This window comes from Argopecten irradians, chromosome 4 (genome assembly GCF_041381155.1).
Source record: "Argopecten irradians isolate NY chromosome 4, Ai_NY, whole genome shotgun sequence".
In the NCBI taxonomy this organism is placed as follows: Eukaryota; Metazoa; Mollusca; class Bivalvia; order Pectinida; family Pectinidae; genus Argopecten; species Argopecten irradians.
The window spans coordinates 51,289,067-51,307,235 of NC_091137.1; the positions used below are offsets into that span (position 1 = coordinate 51,289,067).

Sequence of the window (18,169 nt, forward strand, 5' to 3'; positions counted from 1 at the left end):
TCTTGAAAGGTATTCATGTTGTATGATACTATAAGGATTGTGTGAGGGAGTATTTATAGCCTTGGCCACTGATATTTTTTGTCGGAATGACAAAGACTATAAAATCAAAACAAGATTCCGGCAATTAAGAAGTTTAATTGGTCATTAAAAAGATCACTCTTTCTCACAATTGTTTTTTTTATTTGATATTACATAATTACATGTTTGACTTAAATAAACAATGGTGATATACTGTCTTTGCTAATTAGTCAGTGTTATGGTAAAGGTTTTTACTACTACCCTAATTACGAGGCCATGCCCAGGCCTATGTTATTACAACGAAGCGAACTTAGCTTGGTCATGTATGATTTCTTTTGTGTCGTCAAAGAGAGGTACTCTGGATACGACCATAAGGAGAGTAGTATAGGGAGCTGTATTCATCGATTGGTTAAATGATAAAACGTGTATATTTCTTCATATTCCAGTTTACACATAATGGTAGTGAGGTTTCAACGAATTTTTTAAAATTATTATTTCTTTGTCGATTAACTTATTGAATCTGAAACTTAACGACATACATTAATTTTTTATACGTTTCTGATTCAGTATGCATTTTTTATACTCGTGACGTCGTTACACCTAAAAATATCTTTAAAAGGGTTTTTTCCTAATATTACTATCACTGGACAATATTAAAAACGTCTTTAAAAGCAACTGGTTAGCTGGGGATATTTGTTAGATCTATGTACAACTCGTTATAGGAAATGACATCGGGATATACTGGTGTCTGTATTAATCATCATATCTTATTTCTAAAAAAGAGACACAAAAGTGAAAATAATATTGGTTTGAATAAATATCCTGATGAACCATCATGGCACGAATCGAATAAAGCACTAATAAGAAGGTCACATAATAACAGAATTTTCATACAATTTTCAGTTTAAGAGCACACCTTTCGAAACCCAGTTACTGGGAGTTATCATAGCTGGCATGTTATTTATTACACCATAAAATACACATTAACATGGAATATTGTGTCAACACAAACCGACCAACGGCTAGCAATTTTTTCAAGGCTATATTTAGTGCATGACGCAATCGATACACAACGTCACTATGATAAACATAAAATATCATATGAACGATCACTGTGCTATACATTTGTTAAAAATTATATACTCAAAATGCTAATCAACGAAAGACAGAGACTAGATTGTCAGTGAAGTTCGGGAAGACCCTTTTTAACCCAGTACACTTTAATGGGGGTTTACAAAGAATGAACTTTACAAAAAAAACAACTTATTGCCAGTATATGTTCTTCTCTCTCTGTCAGGTGAATTATATTACCTGTACATTTACTTATATGTTGTCGCCATAGATACACCTCTCAGGTGTACTGTGTACCGCACACGTGTCATCCGACTAATTAACTCCACAGATAACGGACGCCGTGGACAAATTTAGCTATATTGCTTGCCCTATTGGGGCCATCCTGACACCACGGGTAGGAGCTAGCTAGAGGTACCCTGCGGGCAGAGATTTAAATAGTAGGGATAAGAAGGTAGCTCATAGCCTTACTTAACGACGCCCGCAGCGGATGCTATCCCAGAGTGCATCGCGTGGCTAAATTCCAGTCGAGTACAGTCTAACGACGCCATATTGAAACTAACAGTTACGCTTCGTCCGATGAAGCGATCTAGGCTATAATTCAGGAGATGAACAGAATAAAACCAAATAACTTAAAGTTTGCTCTTTATTGAAAATGTAATTTATTTGAATAATTCATCACATTTACATAATTGTAGAGGTGTTACACTAGATAAACGTTTCGTTAATTGTGAATGTCCTCATCTCGGCATGATTACTTCCTCCGAAATATTAATATAATAAAACAAGAGATTTAAATATAATTATATAAATCTCTGATAAAACCCACATACTCTGATTTCAATAATTGACAGCTTTCCATTTAGATTTCAAATATTTGTTGCTTGGTAAATTTTAAATGTTAATATATGAAATTGATCTAATTTAAACATATTGAACCTTTTGAATTTTCGGAGGTAAAACTGTACACAAATCATCGAAGCTACTGTTCCGATAGGGTCGCGAAAGATAACACAATTAAAACCACATACTCTGAATTCAATAATTGACTGTTTTCCATTAAAATTTCAAATATTTGTTGCTTGGTAAATTTTACATGATAAAATATTAAATTGATTGAATTTGAACATATTGAACGTTTTGAATTTTTGGTGGTAAAACTGTACACAAATCATCGAAGTTACCCTAAATTTATAATGGCGACGATAATGTTCAGATAGGGTCGTGAAAGATAGCACAATTTAAACCAAGTACTCTGATTTCAATAACTGACTGATTTCCATTTAGTTTTCAAATATTAATTTTCTATTGATTGAGTTTGTATATATATATACAAATGGAAACTTTTAAAGCTCAAGTACAAGTGTTAACAAATTATCGAAGGTACCCAATATCATGGCGAAGAGACACAGTGCCGATCGAGCTGTGATAGATAGCATAATTTGATATCTAATTAACGGAAAGTGATTTGCAACTGCTATAAGCACAGGTGTCATACTGTCATCAGGTGAACCGTCGGCCAGAACACCTGGCCACCGCCCCAGGTCATCGCCTCACTTAACTCAACGGGGGTCCATTTAATTGTGTTTGAGTCTCGAAGGCTATACAGTAAGTTTGTAAATTAGATAATATTTTTCTAATCTTAATTTTCTCAAACAGCTTTATTTATAATGCATAGAACCATATTGAAATAAAAGTCAATTCTAAGTGAAATGTAAATATTCCGCTTTACCAGAGATTTGAATATAATTTATTTAAATATATTGCTTTACCAAGCAATTTTTTTTTACTAAAGCCGAATTGAATATCCAGGGTTTAACTCATTAAATTTATATGTGTCGTATTTTTCATTCTAACAAATCAAGAAAAGCTTTTATAATATGTCATTAATCACCAAAATTTACCAACATTTTGATCATTACTTTCAATGCATAGGTTTTAATTTTACAATTTTTCATAAAAAAAAAACAACACAGAAATATATATACATGCATGAGATGAGCGTCTCTAATGCAACAGTAAAAATGCTATGAGATACTTTTCGATGTTTATTGGTTTGTATATAGTGAAATATGCCGTACACAGCTTCATGGGCTAACACTATGATAACTCGCCTCCATAGTGCGCAGACGCACAACTTGGTCTTGCGGTAACCGTTCATCCGTTTACGATAACAATAGGTGGGTATGTGATATCGCGAGAACAGCCCTAGTTACTTATCCCAATTACTATTTAAATCTCTGCTGCGGGGTTACGAAGGGGATGCGTATGCATTTTTGGGAGCTCGAAGTGAGAAAAATGGCCGACGATAGTTGTATACACTTTTCAATGCGATCATATGTGTATGATTTTTAACACCAGAAACACAGTCATACAGCTACCTAATAATTTAATGAGACCATAGTATATATAGTTTCATATGTAGTGTATGTCTAATTTCTGTGAGCACTTTTTCACACCGCGGTCGCTTATAATAAGATGATAATATGATACTAAGGATTTTTGTCTAAAATACATCCTTGATGATACCAAGGACGTATGTGAGGTGAATAAGTCACGCTGGGTTTTTGGGCAAGTACGACGTAGGAGCTTTTGCGTTTGTGTACTGACCGTGACGTTGGGCGACGACTGATTTTCCGTTGATATCCGCCGGCGCAGCCTTTGATGTAGCTTGTGGGTGCGAGGGTTACCGTCTTACTTTCTGAAGCGTCATTTCATGAGTTGTCGTATTTTTTAACAAAAATTTAAGACATATCTTCTAAATCTTCCGTCCTTAAAGCAAGTACTTTCCGGAGCAAAATATATTAACTTTACATTGGTGTTTCGTTGGACTCGATTTCCCGGTTCGTCTAGCGTTACGCGTGGTGTTTAGTAGGGTAAAGAGACAGTTCTCACTTATAAATCCTTGATGATACTTTTGACGATGTTGGGATACAAAATGGGGGTGGTTTCAGTACCAAGTATTTATGTATTGGCATATATAATACATTCACTTGACTTTATATATATAATCATTGACACACACGCCATATTGCAAGTCAGCAATTTTAGGAGATTCACGTAACAGTACATCCGGGTACTCGGTAATCTGTACACATTTACATTTTTATTATGATAAAATGGTGCGTTAGTCCGATAACTATTAGGCCTAAATCAAGTTCAAAAAGTGTTAATAAAATACGGAACACGATTACATATATACAAGGATTTATAAGCATTTATAAGCATTTATAATTCCATGATATATTTAAATTATTTGTGCAGTCAAAAATGATAATTTCAGTTTATGCTGGAAATGGCTTTATTAGACCGTGTTGAAACCCCTCCGTGCCGCGCGCGACCGGAATAACCTGTAAACCGCCGATATCGAGGTCAAATTTTCTGACCGCCCGATTATGCATATTTTCTAGCCCTAAACCGTGTGACGTCACAATAGTCCGTGGCTTATTGCTGTACTTTAACTGATGTGCTATCACTTACATCGACGGTCACAGGAAAAGCCGATCAAAGATTTTTTTTTATGATTACTTTTGAGTGAAGTTAATCGTACAATAACTTTGTCTCGAATATAAATAACTAAAAGAGTGAAATTCGATGTTTCAAATACTCTAATTTGTGCTCTAATAGCAGGTATCTTCGTGTAATTATGAAAGAAAATCCACACAGAAATAAAAGTTTCCGACTTTTTTGTCGAGGAGTTCAGCAACGAATACGCTTTAATTAAATAATATTTTCCTGTAGTCTGTATCTTTGATACATTGTGAATTGCAAAGTTTGTGACTGTAGAATGAAATTTTACGTAACAATTGAAGAAATTCTTGATTAAAGCATCAAGGATATGATGCTTGACATACGTACACACCGATGATTTATCATTACAAACATTGTGTTGTGTGTTGCTAACCGAATAAATCGAGATACATTTATTACAATACCGTAAAACGTTTCAACATGTGGTAGAAAGAATTTACTTTCGATATTATAAAAGATCTAAATATTGAGATATTAAGCAAAACAAACTATTTTTTTTCAGACCGTGCGGTCGCTTTCAATTTTTAATCAATATACGAGTAGATACACCGACATTATAGATATATAATTAGCCATGCCTTTGGTTTGATGGTTATGTAATACCTTGACCAGGATGTTATTTACCTGTACACAACGCCATTCATCGAACTCACCTGTAATTACCTGGCCGCGGGCAATTTGCTATTCGGTGGACTATATCGGGTATTTGCTATTGTCTTACTGTCAATCCGGTTAGGACATCCGTTAATTGGATTGTGATTTGAATTATGGAAACCCCGTACATCTATGCTCTAGGTTTTTTTATTGTCACCTCCATTTTTAAAATGAAGATGTAAAAGCAAATGGAAATAAAATATACCTGATCATACCTAGGAATACATATTACATACACATATATATATATATATATATATCGTACGCAGGTAAAACAAAAATGGAAGGTGACTTATTCAGAAACAAAAATGGTTCTAAGAACTAGTTCAACTGAAGGTTTAACCTTAAAAATTATTCCAGTCTAGACTGTAATTACGGAATCGTGGCATATAGCAATCTCCAGTAATTTCTAAGGTATTAGTAAAAATTCTAAGCATGTATTTTCACCGTTACGAATCTTAATGTACATGTATAGTCATACAAGAAGGGTTACAACATTATCACACTAAATATACTTATTTAAATATCACTTAGTATATTTTTAAAAAGGTACAAGATATTATATCTATTTTTAATGCCTGTATACGAGTAATTTCAATTTTCATTTGAACACTGTATGTGGTTACTTTTTGGATATTATACGATAAATGTTCATATATCATTTATCTATTAAATCTCGGTATGATATACAAAACGGTCGACAATGAATATACTATTAATTAAGGATTTAGTATAATTTTGAAATAATGAATTTAAATCTACACTTAAACTGTAATATAGGAACATATATCAGAAATACGATTGATGTATTTCTGCTTTTTAGTAAACGTTATGGATAAAGTTTCAAAGGCAACAATATAGATATACATATTATTTTCGGTATAAGTTCGGTACTGTAACTCCAATATCACATAACTGATAGCCGTCCACATTTTATTTTTACTCAAAAACGGTGTCGTGTTTGCATCATATCGTTATAGCAGAAGTTTGAATGAAATAAAAACACGGATTCTAGATATATTCATGCTAAATTTTGGGATTTTACTCGTAAAAAGATAGTGTTACATTATACTTTTTTTTTTTTATTACACTGAAATTTACATCATATGCTATCTAAATCTCAGTCCAGACTGATCCGAACATCATTTTGATATCGCTATCAAATTGGACTGATTATCTAATCTAAAGTTAAATATATGCTTGTTTGAATTTTTGAAGTGGTGTAAATGGAATGTTTTGAAACTGAACATATTTACATCATAAAGCTAGAATAACCATTTACTCGAAAAACTCAAATTGTAGATCTAACGTATACGTATACATGCTGTATACATGTATAGTACTAGGCTTACCTTGCGTCACGGCTCGGCGCGCCCGCTCGATGTAAGCGACGAAATGTGTTAATATAAACGCAGAAACATTGAATATAAACGGAGAAACATTGAATATAAACGCAGAAATAAATAAATACTGGAATTACATGCAACAAAGTACATCAAATATTACCAGAATATGATATCAGTCGTTTTATGTATATCAAATCAATTCAGCAAATCTGAAAAGCAGATCATTATGTATAACACTTAAAGGCCCACTACCTTTCCGGAGCAAAATTTAAAGGTTTCTTAAAAACATTAATAAGAAAAGAAAATAGATATCGATGACTTAAGATGAGGTTACAACACCAAACATATGCAAGATTTCCAGTCTAATGTACGATAACAGTGGATTTCATTTCGCTGTTTTGCCGTCTGGCGCAGTGATAGTCAACTACCGCGCGGCAATTAGGGCGACGGCGGGAAACATAAAACGACCCGCGTTATGAAAATTAACATTTTATTTATTCTAATTAAACAGTTCTGAAGGTGATGATAAGTGTGCTAGTAAACGTATAGTTAATAACTTCTGCGACTCTACAAAATTATTGATCTCGTTTTACATTCCTATTTTAAAAATTAAAAGCCGTTTCGGAAAGGTAGTGGCCCTTTAATCAGCATTTTACAATTAAAGGCAACAGCAAAATATCTTTCAAAACGTCTTTAAATAACAAATATTTATATATTTTATGGAAAACGATCTTATTTTAATATCGTCAACAATTCAAATTTGTGAGAAGAATATACATACATGTAATTTGCACATAATCAAACACATAATTTGTTTGTCATAGTTAATCCCCGTGTATATACACATATTTTACACATAACCTAGACAGTTATTCATTTGTTACCGCTCGTATCGGAACTCTTCCGAAAAAAGGTGCAAAATGCATAGCTCAAATGACGAGACGCGGGAAAGAAAACAACAAAAGATAGGAGAATAGGATAATGAGGATATATGTATTTTTAAAGGGGAAAAGAGAATTGTAAACATAATTATTTTACAGGTACAATCGGCTGGCGGCTGTACGTACTGTAAGTCTCGTTTCACAAGGTAAAGTTTACCTGTGTAAGCCGTGTGCTCGGCTGTCACGGCTCGGCGCGCCCGCTCGATGTAAGCGACGAAATGTGTTAATATTAGCGCAGAAACATTGAATATAAACGCAGAAACACTGAATATAAACGCAGAAACTCTTAATTCTATCGCCGAATCTGTTAATTTCACCGTCGCATCGGAAAAGTTTGGCGATTCCCAACCTCCGACAATGTAGCAATAAATAGCCGTGCACGTAACGAAGTTGGGTAATTGTGACTGATACCCTCTGTTATTCGGCCGTCAGCCGTCACAACCCACGGCGGACAGAAAAATACTTAATTTTACGGCAGAAATACTTAATTTTATTAATCGAATTGGAATTCTGAGGAAAAGTCTTAATGTAAAGGGTTAATACTGAATAAAAAAGCACATATGCTAATCCTGCCGAAACTTGTTAAAACATAAGTATTCTGCCGTTATTCTAACAAGTTTCGGCAAGATTAACACATTTTGGGTTACCAGTGATAGCTACCGCTCCCCACAGTGCTAAACCACACTGCTGTACCCTACAGTCACTATGTACACTAGTACTGTAGCCAGCCCCTTGTCCTCTGGTGTATTACCCCCAATACACACCTGACCCTGGCTGCACCGCTGGCCACTACAGGCCAAAATGAGCTCTCAAAACTCCCTACAGTGACTACATGCAATAGCCAGCGCGGTGTCCTCTGTGTATAAACCCTACACACACTGACCCCGGCTGCACTGCTGGCCACTACAGGCCAAACTGAGCTCTCAAACACTGAGCTCTCACTTTCACCCCGTGCATACACACGCTCTTTACAGCTTACAGCTCTATACATGTACCCCAGCCTACAAACTCAGGCTCAAGGAGACACTGGCGACAACTAACTACAAGTATATGCAAGCACGGTTTATACAAATGTAGAGTGAAGCCTTGTTCAGGCAAGTCTCTACTCTGTAAAATACCCGCCCTGCTGTTCCTTGTAGTGTAGACTAGTTGTTCCGCTCATTCTCTGTCTACAGTCATGTACCTTAGCTGTATGGATCAAGGCAAAAAGCGGCTGTCCAGAATGATTGAAGAGTTTTACGTACCGTGACGCTAAATATAATGTTTCGGGGCACGAGAAAAGATAGTAAATGGAGTAGGAAGAGCAGAGTATATAGAGAAAGCATAGAGTGAGGAGTCGTCTGCTATACCTATATATCTATTAATTTGGAAGACGACTCCTAGATTCTAAAATGTCCTACCATGGCATCGTCTAGCAGTAACTAGCCCTACCCATCAAGAGCAGGGGGAAAGGAAGGAACCTAACCTATCAATTTGGTATATAGATTCTATAATTTTGAAGCCCTTCTAATTTATCTATGTGAAAATATCTAAACTATGACCTGTACCTATACCTAACCTCTGGGCTGGCGTTATCACATCTACTCTTCATCGAAAGACCGCAGAGGGGTTTTTATCGTGCAAGGCTGGGCATCCTCACACGGGACACCGTCTTTAAGTCCCATCCGACGGACTAAGTGTTAGTAGTTAGTGGTTGTCGTGCGTGTGCTCGTGAATTTTTTGGTGTCCCTACATTTAAACACAAACCAAGACTGACTCCTTACAAAAACTGTTCATCTTGTCAATGTCTCTGCTTTCTGTATTGCCATACCTATCTTTCGACACATAATACTGTACATTCTGACGTTTTTAAAGTATGATTGTGCATATTGTTACATTAGTTTTTGTGAGGGAGTAATGAATTTTAGTAGGACGATTATAGGAAGTTATTATAGAAAGAGGGTGTTGAGCCGAAAGTGCATGTATGGATAATTTGGAAAATTAATAGATAAAAAAAAAAAAAAACTATTAAATAAATAAATAGATAAATATTTCTACGATAGTGGACAACAGAGTGGGAGATAAAAACATGAGGGCAGGAATGGGGATTGTATACGGGGTTGGGGGAGGGGGGGGGGGGTTGGATAACACTTGGATGTGTGGTGTGTGATGTGTTGGCTGGTTGTTTACTTCAGTTCTCACTCCTGGTGTTACTAGAGTGCCCCAGCAATGGGGACGAGCCTGGAAGAAATTCCGATGCCATTGGTGTATTTGTAAAAAAAAAAAAAAAGGGTGTGTTGACGAGGTTATGAGTTCAGATGTGTGGTGTGTGATGTGTTGGCTGGTTGTTTACTTCAGTTCTCACTCCTGGTGTTACTAGAGTGCCCCAGCAATGGGGACGAGCCTGGAAGAACTCCCGATGCCATTTGTTGTGATGTTTGAATTATCCCTATATATGTTTTGCGACGTGATGTCAGTATTGATATATGTTTATGGAGAAAAGGAATAGACAGAAGGTAATGGGGAGGAATATAGTGCTATGTTCATTGTGAGAGAGGGAGAAAGATAGAGTGTGAGGAGAGTGGCGGGAGAAGATAGAATTTTTGGGAGTGAGTGAGGACGTAGAAGATATAGGGGAAAAAAGAACAAAGTGTGTTGGCCAATCAGGTTCACCACCCCGACCTATTTCTGGGCAACCCTTAGTAAGGATATGGCGATGGTTTATTGAATGGATTTCACTCTTAGATAGTATGAAGATAGCTGAGAGGGGTTGGACGAAGTATCATGGCCATTCAGGTCCCCCGCCCCGACCTATTTCTAGGCATCCCATAGTAAGGAAATGGTGACGGCTTATTGAATGGGGTACTTGCGGCTGTCAAGCTACTGACTCCTTTATATACTCATCGGTGAGTCCAAGGTGATAGGGAGGGAAGGTTATTGGGCGAGTCCAAGTGTTCGGCAATCTCCGTCATTGTCCGGAGAGATAATGCCAAGGGACTCCATACACCTATTTATAGAATCCAGCACAGGGTCAGCAGCCTGCTTCTAATGACCCCGATAAGATACTAGGCTTCCCTATGACCAAGTCAATGTTTATGCCCAATTAGGGATTGTGTATTGCTATATTCATCACATAATTTTTGCATTCCTTTTTTGTTAAGTAATATTTCATTGAGACTTACAATTTAAGTGAATTAACACTCTGAGAAAAATGTCATTTATCAGAATGGCAGTAGGGTCACTGGGGTGTTGATCAGGGGTCAGGGAGTGGTCACACCTCTTTTGTTTACATAATTATCAACCGACTGCCTGGTATTTTGGTAGTTTAGTAAAACTGTACTGGGGACAAACAGGGCTTGGTTATAGATCGAGGCATGGCGTCAGGTAAAAAGGGCACGGCGCTGCACCGTGCGTTCATAAAAACACTAAAATAATTTAGTTCTATAAATTTATTTTTGATTAATTAATCTAGCCATGGGTGAACTTTTTATGAGTATACTATTGTACCATATGCATTCACACTGTATCCATATTGCACATCCTATTTTTTTCTTTTCAGAATACAGTAATTATGAAGAAAAAACAGTCAACAAAAACAAATGAATAGCTGATGACTGAAAATGAATGCACCTCATCAAAGAGACTGAAAATCCACAGCTGTCATCAAGCCACTTTTGCAGGTAAATATTTCAATCTATCCTGGTTGCAGATTGCTATTACTAGCAATTATGTAAAAATATGGATGCCATTTTAGACACTAAAACTCAGTAATCCTGTGTGGAGTGTATCTGGCTTCATTGTACGTTAATATAGGCGGGTGCTTCGAAAAATAAATTGAGGAATTTACGTTGTTACATACATACACATGGCATGGTATAAAATTAAAGCAAAGATTTATTTGAGCTAAACAAAAAAATAAGACATTTTAATATATCCATCACACATTATTGTTCCAGCACAAGTCTTTGTCTTTTTTCAGGCTTTCACTCCAGGAAAATGGAATGAAAAACAGCATGTAATGGACTTGCACTGGACATTGATCAAGGGGAAAAGATTTGGACAGGATTTCATTGCATTGACATATTGAAATTTATATTGTAGACAACATTGTGACAAAACCTGATGCCAATGTTCAACAATTTACACATGTTTTATCTCTGAATAAAATGCTGTGTTGTAAATATTGAACAGAGTGTGGCTCTTAATTTATTTGTTTTTTTCTGTGCATTACCATGTCCAGGTACTATCTTTAAACTTGATGTGTGGGTCCATCTTGGTTGGATTGTGTGTCACATAAAAAACACTGCACTAACTAAGACAAGTCTATTTGAACAAAAAAACCAACCTTGAATTGCATCTTCATTTTAGAAAAACATTGCTAAACTTTTTCTGTGTTATAAGATACTAATAGGTCCATCTAGGTGAGCTGAGGCACCTATAACCATCAATAAATAAGATTTCTATCATACTATTTGAAATTAGTGAAAGAGTACACCTGGGTTTTCATATTGTATTCTTAATTATTTTGGTACTTTTCCACCAACATCAGTTTGCGGTGAAATACGGTAGTAAATTTTTCATACAGTTTATAATATGTTTTGAGCTTGTTAAAAAGTACTAAAAAAGTACTGTACTTTTTAGCTCACCTGGCCCGAAGGGCCGGTGAGCTTATGTCATGGCGCGGCGTCCGTCGTCCGTCCGTCCATCGTCCGTCCGTCCGTCAACATTTCCTTTAAATCGCTACTAGCCAAAGAGTTCTGCATGGATTGTAACCAAATTTGGCCACAAACATCCTTGGGGGAGGGGAAACAGAACTTGTATAAATTTTGGCTCTGTCCCCCCCCCCCCCCCCCCCCCCCCCCCCCCCACCGGGGCAGGAGGGGCGGGGCCCAATAGGGGAAATAGAGGTAAATCCTATAAATCGCTACTTGTCCTAGAGTTCCGCATAGATTGTAACCAAATTTGACCACAAACATCCTTGGGGGAGAGAGAACAGAACTTGTATAAATTTTGGCTCTGGTCCCCCAGGGGCAGGAGGGGCAGGGCCCAATAGGGGTAATAGAGGTAAATCCTTTAAATCGCTACTTGTCCTAGAGTTCTGAATGGATTGTAACCAAAATTAGCCAAAAACATCCTTGGGGGAAGGGGAACAGAACTTGTATAAATTTTGGCTCTGATCCCCTGGGGGCAGGAGGGGCGGAGCCCAATAGGGGAAATAGAGGTAAATCCTTTAAATCGCTACAAGTCATAGAGTTCTGAATGGAATGTAACCAAATTTGGCCACAACATCCTTGGGGGAAGGGGAACAGAACTTGTATAAATTTTGGCTCTGACCCCCCGGGGGCAGGAGGGGCGGGGCCCAATAGGGGTAATAGAGGTAAATCCTTTAAATCGCTACTTGTCCTAGAGATCTGAATGGATTGTAACCAAAATTAGCCAAAAACATCCTTGGGGGAAGGGGAACAGAACTTGTATAAATTTTGGCTCTGATCCCCCGGGGGCAGGAGGGGCGGAGCCCAATAGGGGAAATAGAGGTAAATCCTTTAAATCGCTACAAGTCATAGAGTTCTGAATGGAATGTAACAAAATTTGGCCACAACATCCTTGGGGGAAGGGGAACAGAACTTGTATAAATTTTGGCTCTGACCCCCCGGGGGCAGGAGGGGCGGGGCCCAATAGGGGTAATAGAGGTAAATCCTTTAAATCGCTACTTGTCATAGAGCTCTGAATGGAATGTAACCAAATTTGGCCACAAACATCCTTTGGGGAAGGGGAACAGAACTTGTATAAATTTTGGCTCTGGTCCCCCGGGGGCAGGAGGGGCGGGGCCCAATAGGGGAAATAGAGGTAAATCCTTTAAATCGCTACTTGTCCTAGAGTTCTGAATGGATTGTAACCAAAATTAGCCAAAAACATCCTTGGGGGAAGGGGAACAGAACTTGTATAAATTTTGGCTCTGATCCCCTGGGGGCAGGAGGGGCGGAGCCCAATAGGGGAAATAGAGGTAAATCCTTTAAATCGCTACAAGTCATAGAGTTCTGAATGGAATGTAACCAAATTTGGCCACAACATCCTTGGGGGAAGGGGAACAGAACTTGTATAAATTTTGGCTCTGACCCCCCGGGGGCAGGAGGGGCGGGGCCCAATAGGGGTAATAGAGGTAAATCCTTTAAATCGCTACTTGTCCTAGAGATCTGAATGGATTGTAACCAAAATTAGCCAAAAACATCCTTGGGGGAAGGGGAACAGAACTTGTATAAATTTTGGCTCTGATCCCCCGGGGGCAGGAGGGGCGGAGCCCAATAGGGGAAATAGAGGTAAATCCTTTAAATCGCTACAAGTCATAGAGTTCTGAATGGAATGTAACAAAATTTGGCCACAACATCCTTGGGGGAAGGGGAACAGAACTTGTATAAATTTTGGCTCTGACCCCCCGGGGGCAGGAGGGGCGGGGCCCAATAGGGGTAATAGAGGTAAATCCTTTAAATCGCTACTTGTCATAGAGCTCTGAATGGAATGTAACCAAATTTGGCCACAAACATCCTTTGGGGAAGGGGAACAGAACTTGTATAAATTTGGCTCTGGTCCCCCGGGGGCAGGAGGGGCGGGGCCCAATAGGGGAAATAGAGGTAAATCCTTTAAATCGCTACTTGTCGTAGAGTTCTGAATGGAATGTAACTAAATTTGGCCACAAACATCCTTGGGGGAAGGGGAACAGAACTTGTATAAATTTTGGCTCTGACCCCCCCCCCCGGGGCAGGAGGGGCGGGGCCCAATAGGGGAAATAGAGGTAAATCCTTTAAATCGCTACTTGTCATAGAGTTCTGAATGGAATGTAACCAAATTTGGCCACAAACATCCTTGGGGGAAGGGGAACAGAACTTGTATAAATTTTGGCTCTGGTCCCCCGGGGGCAGGAGGGGCGGGGCCCAATAGGGGTAATAGAGGTAAATCCTTTAAATCGCTACAAGTCATAGAGTTCTGAATGGAATGTAACCAAATTTGGCCACAAACATCCTTGGGGGAAGGGGAACAGAACTTGTATAAATTTTGGCTCTGACCCCCCGGGGGCAGGAGGGGCGGGGCCCAATAGGGGTAATAGAGGTAAATCCTTTAAATCGCTACTTGTCATAGAGTTCTGAATGGAATGTAACCAAATTTGGCCACAAACATCCTTGGGGGAAGGGGAACAGAACTTGTATAAATTTTGGCTCTGACCCCCTGGGGGCAGGAGGGGCGGGGCCCAATAGGGGAAATAGAGGTAAATCCTTTAAATCTCTACTTGTCCTAGAGCTCTACATGAATTGTAACCAAATTTGGCCACAAACATCCTTGGGGGAAGGGGAACAGAACTTGTGTAAATTTTGACTCTGGTCACCAGGGGGCAGGAGGGGCGGGGCCCAATAGGGGAAATAGAGGTAAATCCTTTAAATCGCTACTAGTCATAGAGTTCTGAATGGAATGTAACCAAATTTGGCCACAAACATCCTTGGGGGAAGGGGAAGAGAACTTGTATAAATTTTGGCTCTGGTCCCCCGGGGGCAGGAGGGGCGGGGCCCAATAGGGGTAATAGAGGTAAATCCTTTAAATCGCTACTAGTCATAAAGTTCTGAATGGAATGTAACCAAATTTGGCCACAAACATCCTTGGGGGAAGGGGAACAGAACTTGTATAAATTTTGGCTCTGGTCCCCCAGGGGCAGGAGGGGCGGGGCCCAATAGGGGTAATAGAGGTAAATCCTTTAAATCGCTACTTGTCCTAGAGTTCTGAATGGATTGTAACCAAAATTAGCCAAAAACATCCTTGGGGGAAGGGGAACAGAACTTGTATAAATTTTGGCTCTGACCCCCTGGGGGCAGGAGGGGCGGGGCCCAATAGGGGAAATAGAGGTAAATCCTTTAAATCTCTACTTGTCCTAGAGCTCTACATGAATTGTAACCAAATTTGGCCACAAACATCCTTGGGGGAAGGGGAACAGAACTTGTGTAAATTTTGACTCTGGTCCCCAGGGGGCAGGAGGGGCGGGGCCCAATAGGGGAAATAGAGGTAAATCCTTTAAATCGCTACTAGTCATAGAGTTCTGAATGGAATGTAACCAAATTTGGCCACAAACATCCTTGGGGGAAGGGGAAGAGAACTTGTATAAATTTTGGCTCTGGTCCCCCGGGGGCAGGAGGGGCGGGGCCCAATAGGGGAAATAGAGGTAAATCCTTTAAATCGCTACTAGTCATAAAGTTCTGAATGGAATGTAACCAAATTTGGCCACAAACATCCTTGGGGGAGAGAGAACAGAACTTGTATAAATTTTGGCTCTGGTCCCCCAGGGGCAGGAGGGGCAGGGCCCAATAGGGGTAATAGAGGTAAATCCTTTAAATCGCTACTTGTCCTAGAGTTCTGAATGGATTGTAACCAAAATTAGCAAAAAACATCCTTGGGGGAAGGGGAACAGAACTTGTATAAATTTTGGCTCTGATCCCCCAGGGGCAGGAGGGGCGGGGCCCAATAGGGGAAATAGAGGTAAATCCTTTAAATCACTACTTGCCCCCCGAGGGCAGGACGGGTGGGGCCAAATAGGGGAAATAGAGGTAAATCCTATAAATCACTTCTTGTCCTAGAGTTTTGTTTGGATTGTGACCAAATTTGGCCATAAACATCCTTGGAAGAAGGGGAACAGAACTTGTATAAATTTTGGCTCTGACTCCCTGGGGGCGGGAGGGGTGGGGCCCAATAGGGGATTTAGAGGTTAATATTAATATTCCTTCAAAAAAGAAACAATGAATCTGTATTCAGAACATTACTTGGCATTACAAACCAGGTGAGCGATACAGGCCCTCTGGGCCTCTTGTTTTGTACTGTTTTAGTACTTTTTGGTCTACATAGAAAAGTACTATAAAAAGTACCGTACCTTTTTTGTACTTTTTCTAGACAAAAGAAAAGGTCAAAAAAAGTACATTGTGTGTTTTTTTGTACTTTTTTTCCGCCACAAAGTACTTTTTTTGTACTTTTTGTACTGTTTTAGTACTTTTTGGCCTACCTATAAAAGTACTATAAAAGTACTGTACTTTTTTAGTACTTTTTCTGGATAAAAAAGGTCAAAAAAAGTACTGTACTTTTTTAGTACTTTTTCTAGATGAAAAAAGGCCAAAAAAATACACAGTGTGCTTTTTTTGTACTTTTTGTACTATTTTAGTACTTTTTGGCCTACCTTCAAAAGTACTATTAAAGTACTGTACTTTTTTAGTACTTTTTCTGCCACGGTCATGTGTGCTTTTTTTGTACTTTTTTCCCCCACAGAGTACTTTTTTTGTACTTTTTCTGTATGGTGTAAAACAATAGAGTGTACTAAAAGCATGCTTTTATGAGCCTGTTTTAGTACTTTCGTACTTTTTTTTACTCATTTTGGAACCGGGAGGTAAGTTCGGTTCCAAATTGAGTAAACCTTTTTTTAGTGTATTTTTATTTCGGTATGGGGTGCCCTATCCATGCCTCGAACTCACGATCTACGACACCCAATCGCCTAGCCAAGACATGCTGACATGATCACTGATGTTTGGCTAGGCGATTGGGTGCCTTTTTTCACAGCCAAAATGAATGCCAACTGGACAGAGGCAAATTCAACATGAAGCGCTAGCGAGCTTCGTGAATTTGTTTATTAATGCCAACTGAAAGACGTTCGATGCTTAAATAAGTTTAGTTCAGAAGCAGCCCAAGATACTCTAGTCCTGACACCTGCAAACTTAGACATTATGGGCAAGGTCACTTGAAACTCTAGAGTTAATTAACCAGAGCAGTGCATGTTTCGACAAAACGACGGTAGTTTTAACTCATGTTAAGTAATTTGAACTTTAAACTCTACCTGTGTCTAATCCAGCTCAGACCCAGGGTTCAGAGAGCTTCTCTCTGGAGTAGTAACGCGTTTTGTTCACGACTCTCGAACTAGGGTTTATAAATAGAATTTTACGTCACTCAACTCAACCCGCGAGTTTGACATGAACTCGCCCTATGACTAATAGAATTTTTCCCTACCTTAGAAAAGGGTGTGACAACGAAATCACAACCCGAGGAGTAATTCATGAAAGTCAAATCCGAGGCATGCCGATAAAAATATAATAATAGCCTAAAACAAGTATTTTCACCGCAACATAACTTGGTTTGTCGACTGCACGACATATTGATGACGCCATCGACAACGTACGCCATGTTTACACAACATGGAGTCATGACATCATGTAATTGTTTCCAGGTTCAAAAGGTTAGCGTGCGCAATCTGTCATACCCTAGGTGATAAAATCACTCACAGCTAAAACCGGTGACAAATCAGTGAATTATGGGAGGAAGATAGATGTCTGGTCTAGGGCCAGAGCGCACTAAAATAACTGTAACGTATCACAAGGTGGAATTGTGTTGACACTGTTTGGTATATGGCCAGGTCATCTTCTAATCAGACTGCTATTATAATCACCGACAATCACCACTATCTTGGTCTTTTCAACAAATGAATAAAATCTGTTTACATCAACAACGATGATGGCCTTACATTACCAACACCGGTACGCACTCCCACGAACGCGAAGATTCCACAGTTTGTCATAATACAAAACCTTCCCCCAATATACCCAGGTCTATTCT

At 38.8% G+C, this 18,169-nt stretch overlaps 1 protein-coding gene and 1 long non-coding RNA gene across 2 annotated transcripts in view; one reads left to right on the forward strand and one right to left on the reverse strand.

The window, feature by feature from the left end:
* The window catches only part of LOC138322348 (uncharacterized), a 107,971-nt gene that overhangs the window by 70,038 nt on the left and 19,764 nt on the right, over positions 1 to 18,169 (reverse strand). The window lies entirely within an intron of this gene.
* LOC138322547 (uncharacterized) lies at positions 9,385 to 11,697 on the forward strand. Its single transcript, XR_011208422.1, has 3 exons — positions 9,385 to 10,056; positions 11,100 to 11,220; positions 11,520 to 11,697. It is a non-coding gene; the product is annotated as an uncharacterized lncRNA (long non-coding RNA).